The sequence below is a fragment of the Panthera pardus genome, unplaced genomic scaffold (assembly GCF_024362965.1).
Source record: "Panthera pardus isolate Hobbes unplaced genomic scaffold, ASM2436296v1 HiC_scaffold_15, whole genome shotgun sequence".
NCBI classification, from domain to species: Eukaryota; Metazoa; Chordata; class Mammalia; order Carnivora; family Felidae; genus Panthera; species Panthera pardus.
In genome coordinates, this window is record NW_026526710.1 from 60,253,386 (window position 1) to 60,274,431 (window position 21,046).

The 21,046-nt window shown below is 43.4% G+C and overlaps 1 protein-coding gene and 1 long non-coding RNA gene across 5 annotated transcripts in view; one reads left to right on the forward strand and one right to left on the reverse strand.

The window, feature by feature from the left end:
* LOC109275779 (urea transporter 2-like) overlaps positions 1-21,046 on the forward strand; it is a 409,234-nt gene that overhangs the window by 214,395 nt on the left and 173,793 nt on the right. The gene's annotated exons all lie outside the window — the stretch shown is intronic.
* Positions 11,012-21,046, reverse strand: part of LOC109275781 (uncharacterized) — a 127,302-nt gene continuing 117,267 nt past the window's right edge. For all 3 annotated transcript variants that reach the window (XR_008422271.1, XR_008422270.1, XR_008422269.1), the window contains one exon: positions 11,012-16,654. This is a non-coding gene — a long non-coding RNA (uncharacterized LOC109275781). The remainder of the gene's footprint in view (positions 16,655-21,046) is intronic.

Below are 21,046 nucleotides of genomic sequence, written 5' to 3' on the forward strand. Positions count from 1 at the left end.
ACAGAAAACTACAGTTTTAGTAAAAGTGGCAAATACATTTGCTGCAGTGGCTGCAATCTAAACTGGTCTTTATGGCTCATACAGTGGGCCACATTTAACCTATTAAAATGTAGAAGGCTAAGTATAAGTTTCTGTATGTAGGTTTCTCAAAAGCTCACAACCAAGGAAGCACATCATGGGGAACGTGGCTAAACAGCAGCATATGACATGCCAAAAAAAGCTTAAAAAGTTTTGAGGCTCTATTAATAGTAATACCATGCCCGGAGAGAGGGAGGTGATTGCCCTTCACTGCACATAACACCCTTGGAGTTTTATGTTAAATTTGAGGGTTACCACCCTTCAATAAAGAAGTTGATACATTGGGGTAAAATGCCTAGAATGACGAATGAGAAATGTTTGAAAGAAATAAGGCTGTTTATGTTTTAAAAAGTAGTCTGTTTTTAAGTATGTTCAGAGCAGTCTGATAAATGAAGAAATGGACTTACTCTGGGTAACTCCAGAAAGCAGATGAATTTCCTGTAACAGCCCAGATCTATAGACCACTCCTCTTTCCTCTGATAACTCCCAAGCTCTGTGTTTTTGTTTTCATTCTTCAGCTTTATTAAGGTACAACTGACAGATAAAAATTAACCCCCAAGTCCTCTGTATCTTTTCACATCGGTACTCAACAACATTGTTAATAGAGGAAATAGGGAGAAGCAGCAATCTGTGCCCCTCCTTACAGAGAGAAGAGTAGGGAAGGAGGGATGTGGGGAAAATCAGGTAAGGAGTACAGGCCAATCCTCGGAGGAACAGAAACAAAACCCTTCCAGTCTTCATCCCCTTTCTGTGCACACTCTTTTGTCCTCTCCCCCCCCCCCCACCCCTGTCAGAGCATCCCCTTCTACAATTTTTGTGTTTGCATATGGGGACCTTGACAGTAATGACCAGGAGAAGTATGTTGATTCAAACCTCCTGCAGCATTCTGGTTACCTTTCTATTTTTGTTCAACCACAGTGACAAGTGATTTGAGGTGATGATAAATCCATGCATTTAAAGCCTTGATTGCCTGAATAAATAGGTTGGATAGCTTCAGTAATTGGATAATTAAAGCAAAATGGAGATGCCAGTGGGGCCAGAAGCTGAGAAAATCAGAATGGCTAGAGATTTCATTTTGGAAAAGTCAAAACCCAAAACTGTTTCAGTAGAGCAGGTAAAACCAAAAGGCACGCATTCCCAACAAACGAAGAAACAAACCCAAAAAACAGGTTGCAAGGAAAGGGGGAGGGTGCTTAATTAAAATGAACTGAGATGCAAATAAAAAGGAAAGGCACACTTGAACTTCTTTGCATATTTTCTTCTAAAGCATACTGTCCTCTGCTCAGGATTTCAGCCAGATTGGACCAAGGAATAGATAACAGAGGGTGGAGTGCTGTTCTGAATTAGTGCTTTCCATTCCAGACCTGCCCTCCCCCCTTCCCCCCCCCCACCCCCCGCCACACACAGTCTGCTTTGCTCTGTCTTTTCATCTTCTTTCCATTTCCCTCCCATTTTTCTTGCCCTCTAAGCAAGGTCCTTGAGAGCTGTGCTTAGACTCTAAAATCTGGTAAAAAGCAACCAGAGAGTGCACCTTACTGAGACACAGCTAATACTGGCAGACCCTAAGGGGACATAAAAGAGATCAGGGCTATGGGCCTGGCACTTCCTTGTTTCTAGATGGTGGAACACACATTGAGGAGATATAGTCATTCATCCAGAACCCTACTGTCAGACAAGATAGTTGTCTTCTGCTGATACCAGATGTGCTCCCACCAAGGAGCCAGCCATGCCCACCATCACGGTACACTGCAAGGGTCCCCACCTCATTTAAGCCCCCCCATCAGAGAGCTGACCCATCTGCTCCAGCCCCCCAGCCACCTCCATCTCACATGGCCCCTGTCTCTCTTTTCCCCACGCACAACTTACATTGGAGATTATTAAGTGTTCACTATGCAGAAATGTTCACCATCACCCCAGCAGCAGTATGGGAGTTGTACTTGTGTGTTGAACACTCACTATGGCACATCAACAGTGGGTTAACCCTCAAAATCACCTGTTGTTTCCACCATTTTATTGATGAGGAGATTGAGACTTGAAAAGGATAATTAACTTCTTAGTAGATAGTTCCTGCCAGAAGGAAAATCCACACTCATACTGAGAACAAAACCCATACTCTTATTGTATGTGATTCCCTGCTGCCTTCTGAGGGCCTGGTAAGCTTGAGTTACAAATACTCTTACACTCCTGACTTCCTGTTGCCCTCTGTCTTCAGTCATACATTCAACAAAACATTTATTGGGCACTTACTGTATACTGTGCCAGGCACTGAAGCTGTAGAAATGAGCAGCAACATGGTGCCCTCAAGGATATGGAAAGACAAAAATAAAGACTCCTATTAAGTACAAAATGTGGTAAGTTCTTTGTTTATGGTAGGTGCTCAGTGCAGGTTGGTTAAATAAAATCACTTGAATTAAACCTTCAAAATCATTCCTGTGATAGTAGGCAGCAAATCAGCATTTCTCTGCATGACTGGCTCAAGCAGGTCAAGGAGAACATATGCTAATGGGGGAAGGGGTCCCTTCTATTACTATTGAAACCACAACCCTGCCAGAAAAACACAAAGAAATATTTTTGACCCTACAGCCGAGAGGATTCACCTCCTGTTATCTGTATGTACACAAACTAGTTTGACAGAGTTCAGGTACAACTTTAAAGAAAGGCTCCATGTGTGTGCACACATGTATGTTCATGCATGTGTGTTTACAAAAGAAAGAGAGATTTTTATATAAGACTCTGATTAAGATGATATATATAATAGCCAAAGCAACTGTTTAAAGGAAACCCATTCTGCTGAAGGCTAAAAAATACCATTTCCACTCAAGCAAGCAATGAATAGCATCCCTCAGATTAGAAACCAAGAGTAAAAATGTAGTAATGATCTAGGAAGAAAGTTAAATTAAAGGTTCATGTCTGTCCTATGCTACGAAAATAGACAAGAAGACCAGCTTGTAGTGGCTAGAGGTAATCCAGTGCCAACAAAGTTACCTGGCTAAAAACCCAGCACAGAGCTATGAGGGACACACACGGAGTTCATTATTGGCCATACTAGGCACTGGGCATTTTCTGTGCAGTATCTCCTTTAATTTTCCCAATGACCCTGTGTAACCCCAATGTTATCTGAGACCTCTAGCATCTCAAGATCAGGGAAAGACATTGCAGAGTTGGCATTGAAATAGCAAAGGTATATGATTTGCTTTTCAGATTCCCACGTGTGGTTAACTTGGGTTAGAATAAGGGATTTGATCTTTAGCAGTATTCAGTAAAGAAACTACCGATTCTCATGCTGTCTGTATTTTCTGGGATATTCTCTTTTGGTTTTCCCTTTAAAAAAAAATGTCAATGAGCAGCTATTCCTGGAGCATCTACAATGGGCTTCGCACACTGTGGTAGGTGCCGGGATGTGGGGATGAAAACAGCCAATCTAGTTCTTGCTCCTATGATGCTTAGAGGCTAGCGAGGAAGAGATGCCAAAGAAATCATTACATGTAATTAGCCACATCATTGTAGACTGGTCTCTGCTGTGCTAAGGAAAAACACAGAAGAGTTGTGTCTACACTTGGCGCAGAATTTTCAAGAAGATGGCACCATGTCTACGCTAGCAAGTGTTGGGGGTGGGAGAGGCACAGGAGTCACAGTGTGGGGGAACTCAAAGAAAAGAGACCACACCACTCTCCAGGGAGAGAAGTGGTGCCAGCTCACACTTCCTACCTGGACAGTCTCCCCCAGGCTCTGCTCTATATGGAGCAGTCCTTGGAGACTCTGTGCTCTGTTTTCATAAGCAAGACCCTTGCCTTACAAGGGAGCAATTCAGCTTTGGAAAGCTAGTTTCAGTGCCCAGTGACTAGTGTAACTGAATGTTTCCCTTCTCAATGAATCGCTTTGGCATTATTTAAGCCCAGTCATAATATTGTGGTTCACAGGAAGCTAAAAAGTGACCTTTGTAAGTTGATCAAATCATAAAACTAATGAAAATGGATGGCCAGGGCTTCCAAAGGGGCATGAATATAGGCCTTCTCCAGGCAGCTCAGACTGAGCTCCTCTCCATGCAAACACAGCTTTCAAGAATTTTTTTTTCCAAGTCTTTCTTTTCTTTCTGTCAGCCATTAATTCGTGACAGCCTGGACTAAATCCAGAAGTATTGCTCTATAGCTTTTGCTCTCACATACACACTCTGAATCCTATGTGATTGCCTCCTAATGCTCCATCCACCCCCAGCCCTGGCCAGGTCCACCTATGGGCACTCACTCCAGGACCATAACAGCAATTGGGTAGCCTGGGATTTCAGCATAAACTCTGGACCTGGTTTTCTTTTCCCTCCTCATGAGAAGAACTTCTCCAGCTTATTAGAAGTTAAAAGAGTTCTCTGCGCACCAGAATACTCGTATCAGCAACTAAGGGGGAGGTGAACCTAGTAAGCCTAGTAAATGGGAGGTTAACCTACAAGAGGACAGGGTCTGAAGACTACAACCTTAAAACTACTTTCCCCATCTGATGGACAGAATTCTAAGAGTAAATTATCTGAGTGGCTGGCACTACTTCTTATTAGCTGTGTGACGTTTGGCAAGTTAGCCTCTGTACTTTGTCATCTGTAAATGAGGAGAGTAATAGAAGCTACCTCAAAGATAAAGTCCTTGAGTTGACCCAGGACACAGAGACATTGTGCAATAAAGGAAAACCATTGCTATTGTTACTTTGAGTCATAGATAAGAATCTTCCATAAGCTCAGAATGATGGACACTTTGAGTTCTTAGGTCTGAATCTGATGTTGCCCTGGGACTTAGGTGTTGATTCCTACTCTGTCAAGGGAAATAAAGAGCTTCCTGTCTGAGGAGTAGCAAGGCTGCCTTGTTGGGGCTGCACAGTTTTGATCTAGTATTGACCTACTTTCTTGTTTCTGGTCTCCTGTTTTGCCTGACCTCAAGGCTGCACTCTTGGTTTGTAACTGCCTGACCTGCTTCTGCCTGCTCCCAGACTGTCCCTTCTGATGGACAACCATGCCCCCTCTCCCTCCACTTTGGCAGATTGTCTGCATCCTCGTCACACCAACGTCCTAGGCCACTGGATTGGAAAACTAACAGTGTCCCCTTCAAAAAATATAGTTTTACATAATTTCTCAGCTTGGGAAATGCTAAGAAGTCCTTCCTTGCAGAAATTCCAAGGATAAGTCTCCAAGTACCCTCCTGCTGAGGGGCACTAGATTCAAATGATTTGGAAATGGAATCCGATCCAAGCTGGTGGCCATTTCTCTATCCTGGGGCTCCCCTTTTCTCCACCCAGTCAAAACCCTGAGACAGGAATGCCATAGCTGCTAAGGCAGGACCACCATAGATCTTGGCTTCAGGAAAGATGGTGGGAGAAGCCATCTGAGGGTGGGCCCACTAGAGCTTAGTGCTGGATGGATGGTAAGATGAGGAGGCCCCGGAGGAAGCTGGTCTGTTTGGCTTTGGTAAAAGAGCCCAGTTCAACTTTCAGGTGTGTGTGTGTGTGTGTGTGTGTGTGTGTGTGTGTGTGTGTGTGTTTGAAGGCTGAATGGATGAATACCAGACAGCAAGAGGGCCGTTTGACCACAGAGATCAGGAGTAAGGGAGCATTTAATTTCAAACTTGACCCTTCTCTCCACTCCTGGTGAATTTTGGTATTTACCACCTCAGAAACAGTATGAAAGTGTACACTGTATTTGAGGGCCTCAGATGTATTCCCAGGGCTAAACAAAAATTAAAATAAGATCAAATAAAATGAGAAGACTGGGGTGAGAAAATTTATTTTTCTTTTTATTTCTTTAATGTTTATTTTTAAGAGAGAAGGAGAGCGCACGCACCAGTGGGGAAGGGGCAGAGAGAAAGGGGGACAGAGGATCCCAAGCCAGCTCTGCGCTGACAGCAGTGAACCCGATGTGGAGCTCGAACACAAATGGCGAGATTATGACCTGAACCGAAGTCAGACACTCAACCGACTGAGCCACCCTGGCACCCCAGAAAATTTATTTTTCTAATGCTAGCCCGAGGCAATTGATTTGGGGTTCTGCTGTTGCTGGAAGGGGAAAAATGTGGGAGGAAATAGAGGATGTACCTCAGAGTTGGTGATGGGTGTGGACTGGGAGACCCAGCTGCCCTGTGCCAGGCTGAGAAAGAAGATATATCACATCCTGCTTGAAATACAGAGAAAATTGACCTTTTCTATTCCTTACCAGAACAGACTCCCACATAAAAGCAACAAAGCATGCAGTACTAAGTTTAAATTCTGGCTCTGCTCCTTACCAGCTGTGTGATCTAAGGCATGTTATTTAACCTCTCTGAGCCTCTGCTTCCTTGTCTGCAAAATAAAGAAAATAGTGCACAGAGGCTTTATATTCATTTGTTAGGGCCGCCATAACAAAGTTCCACAGACCGGGTGGCTTCAAGAGATACTTATTATCTCACAGTTCAGGAGTCCAGAAGTCTGAGATCAAGGGGTCAGCAGGATTGGTTCCTTCTGAGGCTGTGAAGAACACTCTGTTCCATGCCTCTCTCCTTGCTCCTGGTCATGTGCTGGTGATCTGTGGCAGTCTTTTGATGTAGAAGCATCACCCAAATCTCTCTCTTCATCTTCACATCACATTCCATCAGTGTGTCTGTCTCTGTGGCCAAATTTCCCCTTTTTTAATAAGGATAACAGTCATATTGGACTAGAAGTCCACTCCATTTCAGTTTGAATTCATCTTAACAAATTGCATCTGCAGTAACTTTACTTCCAAATAAGTCACATTCTGAGGTATTACAGGTTAGACTTTAGCATATTGAATTGGGTGGAGGTGGAGGAGATATAGTCACTCCTAACACGATTGTTGTAAGAATTAAAAAGTATGGCATATATATATATAAGGTTCTTAACAGAATCTCCATTACAAAATAAGCATTCGATAAAGGAAGCTATTTCATTGATACTTATTTATTTTTTTGCTAAACATTGATTTACAAAAGATTTATTTTTAGCTAGGCCAGATGACAGGGAAAAAAATCACCTCCCATATACATCAATCACATCATCTAAGTTACCCAGGATGTGTGTGTGCCTGGGAGGTGGGGAGGTGCTAGGCTATAGGAAGTTTTAGGCTACATCCATACAATGTCAGTATATGAGCCAGTCGGGGCACCTGGGTGGCTCAGTTGGTTAAGCATCCAACTTTGTCTCAGGTCATGATCTCACAGCTTGTGAGTTCAAGCCCCACATTGAGCTCTGTGCTGACAGCTCAGAGCCTGGAGCCTGCTTCAGATTCTGTGTCTTTCTCTCTCTGCCCCTCCCCTTCTCTCTCTCTCTTTCAAAAATAAATAAATCGTAAAAAAAAAAAAAATTTAAAAACAATATATAGGCCAGCCATACTGGCAAATGGACAGTTATATATGCACACCTTTTGCAAAATATATTAAAAAAAAATCTTTTCTCTAAAATCTAAACCCCTTGAAATTTAACCTTGAGATTCATCCCAGATTAGTTGCTAGCCAGTAAGATCTCAATTCAAATGAGAGTGTAAAGCATTCCTCTTTACTTGAAACCTAGGACTAAGGAAGGAGGAGGAAGGGGTCTTTCCAGAGCCTGGGTTCTGTGGAGAAAACCTGGTTAGCAGTAAGAAATTCTGGGGGAATGTGCCTAGAGAATGAGCCACCCAGAAATGGCAAAGGAACCCAGAGGGAGGATGTAGAAGCACAATAGAGTGAATATCACCAATTTTGCAAATTGGCCTCTATCATAAAGAAGGTTTGGTTCCTGTGTGAAACCATCAGCAATTTACCTGAATGTAGGATTAGGGAAGGTGCTGAAGAACCCAAGCCCCTGTTTGGGGTTTCCTGTGGTATTAGCAATAGTCATGGTGATAAGACAGTTGAGGGCACTAGCTTGGGAATTGCCAATTTGGGAACCAGTGCCCCCTGCTCTGCAACAACCTTGCTGTGTGACCTTGGACAAGCTTCTTCCCCTCTCTGGCCTCATCTGTAACATGAGTGGCCAGAATGCCTTCTCTCTGTGGATGCTGCTAGCCCGACATTCTATGATATTCTGGTCCCTGCTCAGGCCCAGCCCCAAAGTCAGTTAGAAAGAAATCCTGCTGAATTATGAGTGTCATGAGGGATAATACTGTCCTCAGCTTAGATTTCTTCCTGGCTGGACTGCTGCTGTGCTGAGGCTGTGCCTCTCAATCAGGAATTGGAAGGGAGAAAAAAGAAGGAAAGATCATCTGCTTGTATTTAAAAAGGGAGGAGAGCAAAATGGGAAGTACAGATCAGGCTTGCTCATGCCCATCTTTGAAGTACGGAAAAGCACTTTCCCTGAATAGTGTGAGTGAATATGATGAATGAGGCTATTTGATTAAGCAGGATGAAACTGGTGAGCCAGCGTTCTCTGTGTTTTATTTTGCCTAATGGCTGTAATCAGAAATCACGCAGTCATCTTTTCAAAAGTGGGAGCCAGTGGCGAAGCTCACAGGTAGTTGTGCGTCTGCAGTTCTTTTGAAGACCCCACATCTCTCCTGGAGCCTCTGGGAGATTGAGAATATGGAGGGGTCTCTAACGAAGTCTCCACCAACACCAAAGTAATTGGATCACTTTGTCAATTCAGTTAACAGCCCATTGGTTCAATTTCCTTTTGTAAATTTAGATTAGATAGCCAGTACCTAGGACAGTAGCTGGCACCAAGTAATGTGCTTCGAAAGTATTTATTAAATTAATTAATCAGTGAGTGACAGGAACAATGAAGGAATGCATGAATAATGGATGGGAACCTTGTAGGTAAGGGAAAAAATGTACAGATGAATTTTCGCTCTTTCTGTCAAATTGACATCGTTTTTGATAGGACATGAGAAACATTTGTGATGTACCATCCATCTGTTCAATGAGTTTTCATTGATAAAAACAGAGATTCCTACATTTGAGCCCTAGGTCTTTCCCTCATTTGCTGTGTAAACTTAGGGAAGTTGCTCAACCTGTCTGTGCTTTAGTTTTCTCATCTCTAAAATGAAAATATTAATAATACCTATCTAGTGCCTGGGGATAGTGGGAAGACAGAAGGAGATAATAAGTGTGAACACTAATTACACTTTATGGCCCAAGGAGCTACAGATTAGGCTAGATGAGAATGAAGTTGGCCCTATGTGTGTACCACAGAAGGCACTTAGGCAGTTGCCTTTAAGGCATGATTTCAGAAGGTCGATGAGGCCCTTCTCTCCCCAGGCATCATGCCACTGAGAAGTAGTATGCCTAAAACTCCTACTCTTAGAATTCCCTTTGGGAAAAAAAAAAAAAAAAGAATTCCCTTTGAGCTAAAATAAAATGCCCAGAGGGGCGCCTGGGTGGCGCAGTCGGTTAAGCGTCCGACTTCAGCCAGGTCACGATCTCGCGGTCCGTGAGTTCGAGCCCCGCGTCAGGCTCTGGGCTGATGGCTCGGAGCCTGGAGCCTGTTTCCGATTCTGTGTCTCCCACTCTCTCTGCCCCTCCCCCGTTCATGCTCTGTCTCTCTCTGTCCCAAAAATAAATAAAAAACGTTGAAAAAAAAAATTAAAAAAAAAAAAAAAAAGCCCAGAGAAGTTCCATTGGTGATATAAATTATATGAGAAGGTAAACACATTCAGACATTAACACTAGTTATTTCCCAGACTTTAGTCTACCTTCAAAAGACAGAGCAGTATGCATACTCATCAATGCCTTGGCTTTGGAGTCACTCAGTTCAAATCTAGGGTATGCTACTTACCAGCTATGTGGCCTTAGGCAAGCTACTGAACTCTGAACCTCTGTGTTCTCAGTTGTAATTGGCTAATGATATTTACTTCTTAGTGTACTATGGGGATAATATGAGATAATGTACATGAAACTATTTGCATACGTCACTCATACTCAGAGGACAGTGATTATTATTAACATGATTTTTCTCCCATTGAAGATGTTCATAAGAACATTATTATGGATGGAATGTTTGTGCCCCCACCCCCATATTTATGTGCTGAAGCCCTAATCCCCAGTATGATGGTATTAGGAGGAAGAGCCATTAGGTGGTAGAGGCCCCCAATGAGATTAGTGTCATTATAAGAAGAGGAAGAGACTCAGAGTTCCCTCTCTGCCCTATGAGGACATAGCAATAAAGTGGCCATCTACAAGCCAAGAAGAGAATCCTCACCAAGAACCCAACCATGCTGGTACCCTGATCTCAGACTTTAATCCTATGGAACTATGGTAAATAATTGTCTGTTATCCAAGCCACCTAAGGTGTATGGTATTTTGTTATAGCAGTGCAAGCTGACTAAAACAAACATGAAAGGCAGTTCTCAAAGATTTTCAACCATATTTGGAGCACAGCAACATTATTGCAACGAATTTCAGTTCTTGGAATGACCACTTTAAAGGACACCCCTCAGGATGTTTGGATGGCTCAGTTGGTTAAATGTCCAATTCTTCATTTCTGTTCGAGTCATGATCTCATGGTTCATGATATTGAGCCCCACATCAATCAGGCTCTGCCCTGACAGCACAGAGCCTGCTTGGAATTCTCTCTCTCTCCCTCCCTTTCTGCCCCTCCTCTCTCCACACTTTCTTCCCCCTCTCTCTTTCTCTTTCTCTCTCTCTGAAAAAAAATAATAAATAAAAACTTTTTAAAAAATAAAGGACACCCCTCATCTTCATGTAGCCCTTTTCCCACCTCCCAGAAATCAGTGACTATTGACTGGCCCACACTGTAGGTGAATGCTGCTGGAATGCACAGAGAGTTAAGGAAGATCTCTTGAAAGAGATAGTCTCTGAATGGGGTTCAGAGAGATGAATAGGATGGGGTGTGAAATGGGGAAAAGAAGTCATCCCTGCCTCCTTGTGATTGTCGCCATTTTCATGAGTTCCTGGTGTCCTGTCTCCTCCTCCTCTCCCCTCCCACTATCTCCTCCCCCTACCCCTCCCCCTATCCCCCAACCCTACTTGTGCCAAAGGGAGTCAAGGAGAGAGATTTCTCCTTCTCCTTCAGAAACCTCTTTTTCAATCATTTCTCCACAGAATTTTACAGTTTAAATGCTAGGAGGCTGCTCCATGCATCTTGCTCCCCAGCCATCACATCTGGGGTCAGTCACTTCCTCTGGAAGAAGCCCAGGCTCAAGGAGAAAGTACCAAGTTAGAGAATGCAAGGGGCACATGAATTTTGGTCTTTTGCTTGTTTTATAGATCATCTTTCTCTTTTGACTGGAACCTTACCTTGCCTCTTTCCCCAAGGTAGAGTCAGGGATACCACAAGGTCTGCATATCCAGATATTCCCCCTTCACTTTATCAGGGGAAAGGTGGGAGTCTGGGAGGAGCGGAGAAAGAGACACACCAGACAGCTAAACGCAGCCCCATATTTGGATTGCAGCTAAGAAAAGGGTTAAAGAGAGATTTTCTTCTCATATCTTATTGAGATCATTTTATTGCTCCAATCTCAAGGGAAATGAGCAGTTTGCACATTTACCGTTTCCTATCAGTCGACCATCTGTAGGCACCACCTTTCACAAAGAGCTTATACATTAACTGGTCACTTTATCATTGTAATATATTTGGAAAATCAAAAACCAGCTGTTATAAAGCTATAAACTGGAGACTTTATTACATATTGTTTATCATTACTTTAGTATTTGGAGATTCATAATGCACGGACTTTGAGATCTATCTGTATTGCCAAGGAGGCCAAAGTTTATTTCCCTAATAATATGCAAATGGAGCCTTTATACCAGATAATGAATAATCACTTTAGATTAAAGGCTGAATTTTCTTTTAGTGGTACTGGCAGTGCAGCCTTTTGCATGCAGTTAATAATTAATTTAAAGAATTACCACTTCAGTGAGCCCTGCTTACATTATTTATTAAGTGTAATTAAAGTATTTATTAGTCAAGTAATAAATGAGGGACAACCCCCAGCACCTTCACAGTGTTGTAAAATAATCACAGACCATGTTTATCTGCAAAACAAGACTGAGTGTGGCTCGAGTGTGTTAATAGATTTTTCGTGATCATTCCATGCTCTATCAGTGTACCTCAACAATGGGTGTGTGTCTGGCGTGCCCACCTGCTTCCATTGCTTGGTTCATTCTACAGGAAAGGAATACCTTGGCTTTTTCTCATTGTTGATCTGTGTGTGTTCGTTTGGAGGCAACATAAAGAGGATTTCTTGGTTCAAGGGAACATCCCCAGTCTACTTTGTTGGTATAGCTCAGATTGGCTGCTCCTGAAGGGCTGCTAAAAACATTACCTATAATGAAGATGATTGTATAATTCTTGTCCAAACCCAGACAATTTTGAGAATGAAAGAGGATGCTACTAATAATAATATGTAAATTGAGAGCGTTCTAGGCAAAGCAAGACTGAACCTTCAAAAATTAGCATGGCCTTTACCTACCCTTCAAGCTGGATTGCCTTTACCGGGTTGTGAATTTAAGAGTCACCTTTTACCTCTGACTGCTGCTTACCACATAGGGTTTTAGATAGAAAGCTGGACTTCTGCCTTCTCTCAACTTCAGGCAACTTTGGGCTGCCCATAGTCTTCCCCAGGAAACCTTTCCCGATCCCTCCAACCAGAAATGACCACTACTTCTAACCCCCATCACATTGCTTACACCTCTGTTGGGGCCTATCTCAGAGGCTTGCTGTGCCTTGATTTATTTATTTTAACCACCCTGTAAAGAGATTGCAAACTCCTTACAGTAAAAGACAGACTATACTTGCAGACTTTTAACTCTTCCATCCATGCTTACATTGGTGCCTCGCTAAAAGTAGATATATAGTAAACATTTACTAAATAGATTTTATAGTTGGGAAACACAATCCCTCATCTTTCTAATCAGGAATGAAGACAGAATTTCAATCCAGATCACTAACCAGAATCTGTAACTGAACAGATAAGTTTGCAGAGTGGACATAGCAGGGGAAGGTGTGGCCAGCAGGCAGCATTCCAAGAGCCATTCAGGTCTGCCGTGGAAATCACTTGAGAATAGGATTACTCACAGATCGGTGAACAGAGTCTTAAGGCCCACTCCAGGCAGACTAGTGCCTCATTGGCCCTAGAGTATCATGCTTAGCCTTTGTTCTCTGAGTCCTCTCTCTGGAAAGTTCTTAATCCTATGCTCTCTGAAAAGCAAGGATAAAATCTATCGAAGCATATACAGGTTAAGAGGCTTTCCGAAGGTTACCCAGATGATTGCTGCATCTCTGCAAATCTGACTTCTTCATTTGTGTGAATCCCACCTACCTCATGTTCTACTTCCTCTCTAAGGCTTTTTCTGACCACCTCGCCGACCATTTAAAAATTTGCATTATCCACATCACTCATTTCAGCCCTTTGCATCTTTGGGTTGCCCTGCTTTATACACATAAACCTTCACCATCCAGAAAAGGATGATGTGTCCTCCTCTCCCTGTACTTCTCCACAGTACTGGGCACCCAGTGCTCAGCAAATGAAGAAAGGAGAACCAGACCTCACCTCAGTTTTCCCTGAATGCATCCCTCTCCTGCCTGCCTGCCTCCAGCCTCACTCACTTCCCAGAATCCCACCTGGAAGGTATTATCACTTATCCAAAGATACTACTGTATTAAAAAGGAAAAGAAGTGATGTCCGGTCAAAGTTAAAGGGGCTGAGTGACATTTGAGAAAGCAAGCCCAAAGAATCAAACTTCATGTTTTAATAACAGCCAAGACTACTGGGCCCAAACTTGTGGGCTTATAAATTGATTTGTCTTTGGGCCCCTTTACAGAGCTGTTTCTAGGCGACCGACAGGTTGGCCATATATCATGTGTGCTCTGGCCTCGTGCTGTGGCAGCCTGCTCCTGACCTCTTAATCAAGCCGAGTGCTGGGGCACAGAGAGGAGATATGCGATCACTTATGGAAACACCCAGCTGGCGTCAGGCCCACAAACCATCTGCCTGTCTCGCTTTGGTCAGACTGACTGTCTGCTAATGCCCTCTTCTCCTATGAGCCATTTATATATTTCCCCAGCCTTTTTTTTTTTTTTTAAGTGGAAAACAAATAGCATTATTGGACGTACTCTGCCTGGCTACAGCTGTGAATCACAAAGTTGGAAATCAGTCCAAGACAGAGTCGACAGCATATTCTCTGCTTGGTTGGGGAGAGATCCAAACTGCTGATCTAGCCTCATTTGATCTTTGATATTTTATTTATCTATAAATTTGACATGGCCCTGTTAGGAAACATCTTTCTGTTGTTCATTTTCTCATTCTTTTTTGTGTTTCCAAAGGGAAGGGGCCTTTGCTTAGTTGTAACCAAGGGTCAGCATTTCTTCCTGGCCTTGTCAGAAGGTAATCAATGTAAAGACAATAAAACATGAGAATTGCATGCAGCTGGTAGCAGCAAGGATGGGAGAAAGGGAATAGAGGTTTGACATAATTCCCCTGGGCTCTTTGCTACTTACCGAAGTCAGTAATAGATCACAAATACAGAGTAGTGAACAGAGCTAGATGAACCTGGGGTGGGAATCCTTGCCCTCATCATTGTTCCATTCAACTAGGAATGAATGAGTACCACTGGGCAGAAAAGCACCATGGCTTCCGAAAAAAAATGCACAATCCCTGTACCTGCAAGGAAAAACACTGACAGTCAGCTAATCATCCAACCAATAAGTCAATTTTGACAATATCCTCTATACCTGTCTTGGTTTGAGTTCCCCAGAAGCAGATCCTGATGTGAGTGTAAACTATCTACTTGGGCACTGCAGGTAACACAAGGAGAAAATGCAATAAATAAAGGATACATGACTTTTTTAGCCAGCTACTGCTATGGACCGCTGGAGCCTAACTCTGGGAAATGGTGCAAAGCACATGATTCAGAACCACTTCAAGGAGTGAGGGAGCTGGGGTGTTTATATACCAACTTAAGAGCTTCATTAGTTTGAGGGCTATTGCTAGAGGGTGGTAACTCTTTGAAACTCTGGCCTGCCATATATACAAAGAGCAAGCTTTCCCCTACTGGGGGTGAAGGAAGGGGAGCCTTCAGGCACACAAAGGCAGATACTGACATTTTTAAGTTAGCTGGAGCCCACTGAAGCGTCCAAAGAGTAGGGCGGGGCCCTGAAAGCACCTGCTACAAAGTCAATCCCTAAGTGAGGGGCTTCTGGGGAAGCAAGAAACTGAATATACACTTTCTATGTCCTTCACTCAATCAGTTAGAATGATGAAACTATTAGAATGCAGTCTGAAAATCAAACACTAAGTGACATAAACAAGACTGAGAAAAATGGAAGTCCAGAAGGAAAAATAGCTGTCCCACCATTGAGGAATTTCCATGAAAAAACTTACAATTAAATTAGGACTTGAAGAATGGACAGAATTTGGATTATGGAAAGGAGGGAGAGGAAGATTTGGATAAAATTATTTATTCCCAAAATTGGATATAAAAATACTTGAAAAATAAATAATCAAATTGAGTCCAGTGAACTCTTCCCTCCTATTCACATTCACATTATCATCTTAGAGATGATATCCATGATTATCCACAATTTCACTCCAATAGACTCTTTTAGTTTAAGTTTCATGGCATCTCAATTCAGTAGTCAAGGAAGTTTGCATCAGATGAACTTCTAAATTCCTTTCCTATCAGAGATTTTAAGAATCATGAGTCATCAATAAACTACTCAAAGGACTAATGATATTCTATTTTGAAAGATTGTTTTGCTGGTTATATAAATAATTACCTCCTGGTTTATCTGTTTGCCCATTCAGTAACTCAAACCTCAGTTAAGCAGAACATTTTAGGACTGAGGGTGGGGGGTGCTCATACAAAGGGTAGGGACAGGTCTGGTCACATGCCCCTTTGACAGAAGATTGGATACATGTGTAAGAGATGTCCTTGGCTGCTGGTTTAACCCTCCATTGTAGGCAAAACAGTGCTTGGGTTTAGCTGAGAGCTTGAACTCAGAAAAGACTGGGTTTGAATCCCAGGTCTGCCATGTGCCAACTTTGTGACTTTGGCAACTTGACTCCTATAAGCCTTAACTTTCTGATCTCTAAAATGGAAGCAATAGCACCCGCTGTCAGAATTGCTGTATGTATTAAAGTTAAAAGGGACAGTGCCCGTAAAATTTGTAGCCCAGGGTCTGAAAACTTAACAATCCAATATGCAATGATAATGAAAACAAGTACATTTAAAAAAAAAAAAGAAATCAAAGGGCATTATTTGCAGTCATCAAAACAGTGCATGCCCTTCTGGTTTCAGAGCTTCTTACTGCTTAATTTTACATACCACACACTAAATCATTATATTAGTTCATACTATGCATAAGTGAGATGGGAATCTGCTATTTCTGGTGAGGTACCTTGCACATTAGTCCATACATGCATTTTAAGCTCAGGACAAACAATGCAAGTGAAAGGGAATCAAAGTGTAGGTTAATACCATAGAAATAAGGACATTTAAAAAATTTGACATTAATTTTATGTATTGATTATTTTTCTTGTCAGTTTCACTTTTTTCTTCTCTCCAACACCATGGACTAAAACAATGCCATGCTTCTTTGTGAGTGTGGCTCCCAGGACAGCTACTCTGTGGTGTTGGCAGCAGGTCACACGGCAAGGCCATGAGGGGCAAAGAGTCTGGCAAGATAAGGGCAAGGTCAGACACATGAAAAATGGCTACAGGGCAAAGGGTAAGCTATGAAGCATAGCTAAGGTCTGAGATGGGTCTGAGGAATTCTTCCAGCAGCATCAGACATCATCAGAGACCGGGTCTCAGGTGGAGGGCAGTGTCTTTCTCCTTTGTAGGGGTTCAGAGAGGCCCACTACAGCACTGGCATGGACAGCAGCCGGACCCAGGATGACCATACACAGATGGCCCAGCCCTGGACACTTTAGAGAGCAAGAGGAGGAATTATTCATCACTGCTGAGACAGCTAGTGCACTCAAGACTGTCCCAAGCAAACCAGGACCTGCAATCCCAGCCCTGGGGTCTTTTTCCTTTTCACTTGGAATCAGACCATCTCCTCAGCCCCAGTCTGCCTGGGAAACCCAGCCCTCAAATTCTAAGATCCCACCCGCTGTCCAAAAGCTCCCCTCTCCTTAATCCCCATCATCTGTGTAACCCGTCCCTCACCCTGTTTCTCTTCCTCAGAGAGGGATGTCTGGAGCTTCTCTCTGCTTCTAGACAGTCCATTGCTCTCCAGCTCGGTGAAGAAGGTGAGGTGCTCACCCTCAGGCACAAAACTGAAGGAAGTGATGGAGATCTCAGTAATCAAGACAAATCATATTTCAGTGCCATGTTTTTTAAAAATCAAAATTCATGCCAAAAAAGTCTTTGATGAGAAATATCTCAAAATTTCAAATAAAGACAGCATCAGTAGCAGCACTGTGCCAAGGCCTATGGGAGCCTAAAGCAAAAGGAAACAGTCATACTGATCTTGTCTTTAGCTAAGATCTTGGTGTTTCCTTCTTTGTGGATTTTTGCATTAATTTTTATTTTTAAAAAATATTGGATTAAAATATTATCTGTCTAGATGGCAGAGCTTTTTGGTCACACCTTCAATTTTGTGCCTGAGGTTAGTGCCTCTCTTGCCTCACCCTAATCCTGGCCCTGAATTCTTCATAAATAACAACAGCTGCCATTCACCACGCATTTGGTGGGAAGCTGGCCTTGGGCTAAGTGCTCTGCTTATTTAATCCAGATACTATCCCCTCCAGGTAGGACTCCAACCCACGTGCTGTGCCTTTACAGTGCTGTCTTACTGAAACCTGCCCTCTTGGGTCATCCAATACTCCCAGATTACTCTTTCTTGGAGAATAGAAAAAACTTTAAGCTGGAAAGACCTATTGAAACATTCTAATCCTTTGCTTTCTTTTTTTCACATGAGAATTTCAGTGCATATTACAGGAGCTAAGTGACTGGCCCAGGGTCACACAGCTGCTTGGGATTAGTGTCCATTTATTCATTAACTCAACAAATGTTGACTGAATATCTACTATATCCTCTGTTGTAGACACTGGGAACAGAGTAAGGAGCGAAAGGGGCAGCATCCCTGCTCTCACAGAGCTTACATTCTAGTGTGGAAAGGCAGTTAATAAACAAACACAGCCACACACATGCACATATCAGACAAGGATAAGAGCCATGAAAAAATTGAATCATGGGGAGAGGGAAAGGAGTGGTGGAATGAGATCGGGGTTTCTCTTTTATATAAGATGGTCATGAAGGGATTTTGGTAGGTGGTTTGAGCAAACACCTAGATAAAGTGAAGGAAAGAGGAAGTTATGTGGCCAGGGTGGAGGTGGTGGGAGCTAGTTCTAGGGCAAGGTGCCTCCACTTTGACACTATTGATATTTGGGGCTGGATAATTCTTTATTGGAGCAGTGTGTGTGGGGGGGGGGGTACGGTGACCTGCACATTGTAGGATGTTTAGGAGCATCCTTGGCCTCTACATACTTGATACCAGTAGCACTTCCCTCCCAATCATGACAAGCAAAATGTCCCCAGATATTGCCACGTGCCCTTTAAGGAGCAAAATTATCCTCAGCTAGAACCAGAGTCAACGCACATGGTAAGAGGCAAGTGCAAAGGCCCCAAACAGGTCAGGCTTTTTCCATAGCTCAGAGCAGCACTCTCAGTCACAGGCAACCCCGTCAGCCCTGAGCACCCACCACCTGCAGAGCCAGCACCAACAACACACTACTGGTCTCTGATTCATTTCACACAGGCTGGCTGTGGGCCTCCTTTCATCCTCCAGAGCAAAAGCTCCCTGAGGGTAGGCGTCCAGCCTACATTCCTTTATATCCTATGAAGGCTGGGCTCTGGCTACATGCCTGTACACTCCCTTCTGCTCCTGCTCGGTGGGGACACTGTCCAAGGACTGGGAAGCTCAGAGCCAACTTTGGAGGCACCATGTCCCTGCACAGCAGCCCAGCCCATGCCATCCTGTCAGTTGCCCTCTCCACGTCTTTAAGGCTGTGCTGCTTTCACAAAAGGACAACATGTGATGAAAGTTCACCTTCCACTCAATTAACCTTGAGAGAGAAGGTGGTTTTTTTCCCCCCTTTCTCCCCCAAGAGACTTTTTTTTTTTTGATGACCTTTTTGAAGCATCTTATTTTCTGGGCAAAAAGCCAAATGATACACTCTCTTCCCAGCTGCAGGGCTGTTGTAGATTCTCAAAGCTGAGGTAAAGACAGCCTTTGGAATGAATGCAAGATGGGCAGTGGGGTGGAGGGAATGTGAAGAAATGCCTTATTATTCCAGGCGAGATGTGCCTGGAGGGATAGAGCCTACAGGACCCATGAGATGCAGGGACCTAGAGACCTCAGGGCTGCCAGACACTCCCCCCAATTAGGGAGCATGCATGAATATGAATTTTAAAAAATCAATTCCACTTTGGGTGAAAGTTGAATGTTAATAAGTTATAACAAAGCACATCTTGCACAGTATTTTGCAGTCTATGAAGAGGTGTTTTGTTTTTGTTTTTCTTTTTGTTTCTTACCTATTTCATCTCTTTGAGTCTCAGATTCAGTTATCAAGTAAGATTGGATTTTATTTAAGATTGGATCAGTAGGGCAGAATAAATGGTATAGCACATTTGCAACCTATTCCTTAACAGTGGTGCCCAAAAGCTCCCCTACCCCATCCCAGATGTTCAGCATCCCTGGTAGGGTTTAGAGAGGGCAGCACATGCTCCTCTCTCTCTCCCTGATGCAAGGCCTCCAAAATCAACTACATGTACATGCAGAAGGGAAAATGAAAAGAAGCACCCAGCCCAGGCCCACCTCTTCATTGGGGTTCTCACCAGCACCAGTTCTGGTGGCAAAGGGAGATTCATGAAGGTGGCCAGGTTTGCTTCAGGTCAGTTTTACCCCCTCTCTCTGAGGTCCACAGGCAGTTGGGAGACTTCTAGAATCTTAGAAGCATTGTTTGAAAGCAACAGTTTAGAAAGAGTCTCTGGGTGGTGGCTTTTTTCATGGGGACCAGGAAGTTGTGACTGGGAGTCAGAAGACTGTGCTGGTAAAATAATAATAATAATAATAATAATAATAATAATAATAATAATAATAAAGAACCACAAGGTCAACAGCAATCTCAGGAGCTAGACTGCCTGGGTTCCAATTCTGGCTTTAAAACTTGCCATCTTCATGACCTTGACCAAATCACTTTACCTCACTATGCCTCCATTTTCCCATCTGTAAAATGGAGAAAATAGAAGTAGCTACCTCTTAGAAGTGGGAGGAGAAGGGGTATCCTTGATCCAGATGCACTCCAACAGGGCACTGAATATCAAGGATCAAAAGTGGCTGAAAAGGGTGGCAGGAAGCTGAGGAAAAGTACATGCAGGCTGTCCCAGGAAAATGATGTTGAGAGATGTGCCAAAGGGCAGATGCCATGCTGGGGCTTTGCTGTGGGTATGAGGGAACTGGGGGTTTCAGGCTACAGCATGAAGAGAGATGTAGAAGAGATGCCTGCCCCAGGGGAGGCACTGCTGCCTAACATCTGCCATCCTGCAGCCTCCAGGAGGAGGCCCTCAGGCCAGAATCCAGGCAGCACAAAGGAGCTTTCTGGAGCAAGTTTGCAGAAACAGACACTAATGTAAAGGCATCTCTTAAGTCCCAGTTCCTATCATTAGTCTCCATTTGCTGTCACAGGATGAAGGACCAGTGATTTGTGTTCCATGAAAACGTTCTTCCCGGAACATTAGGAAAGGAGAATTGGCATCATTGCAAAACCCAGAGTGGCCCTGCAGCTTCTGGGCAGGAAACCCCCATTCGGGGTGACACTCAGGAAGAGGAGCCTTTCCCTTTGGGCCGTGGGCTACCCACAGCCCCCAAATCTGTTCACCCACTTCCCCTTTGCTAAAGAGTCTTTTTTTCCTGACAGTGTCTTGAAATGATCAGCTAGCCATGCACTGATTTCAGCACCACCTCTACTGGCTCGTCAGCCATCCCTACCTCAGTGATCAGGTTAGAGCTAGAAGGAAGCTTTGAATATTTCTTTTCATAGAAGAGCAAGCTGGCACCC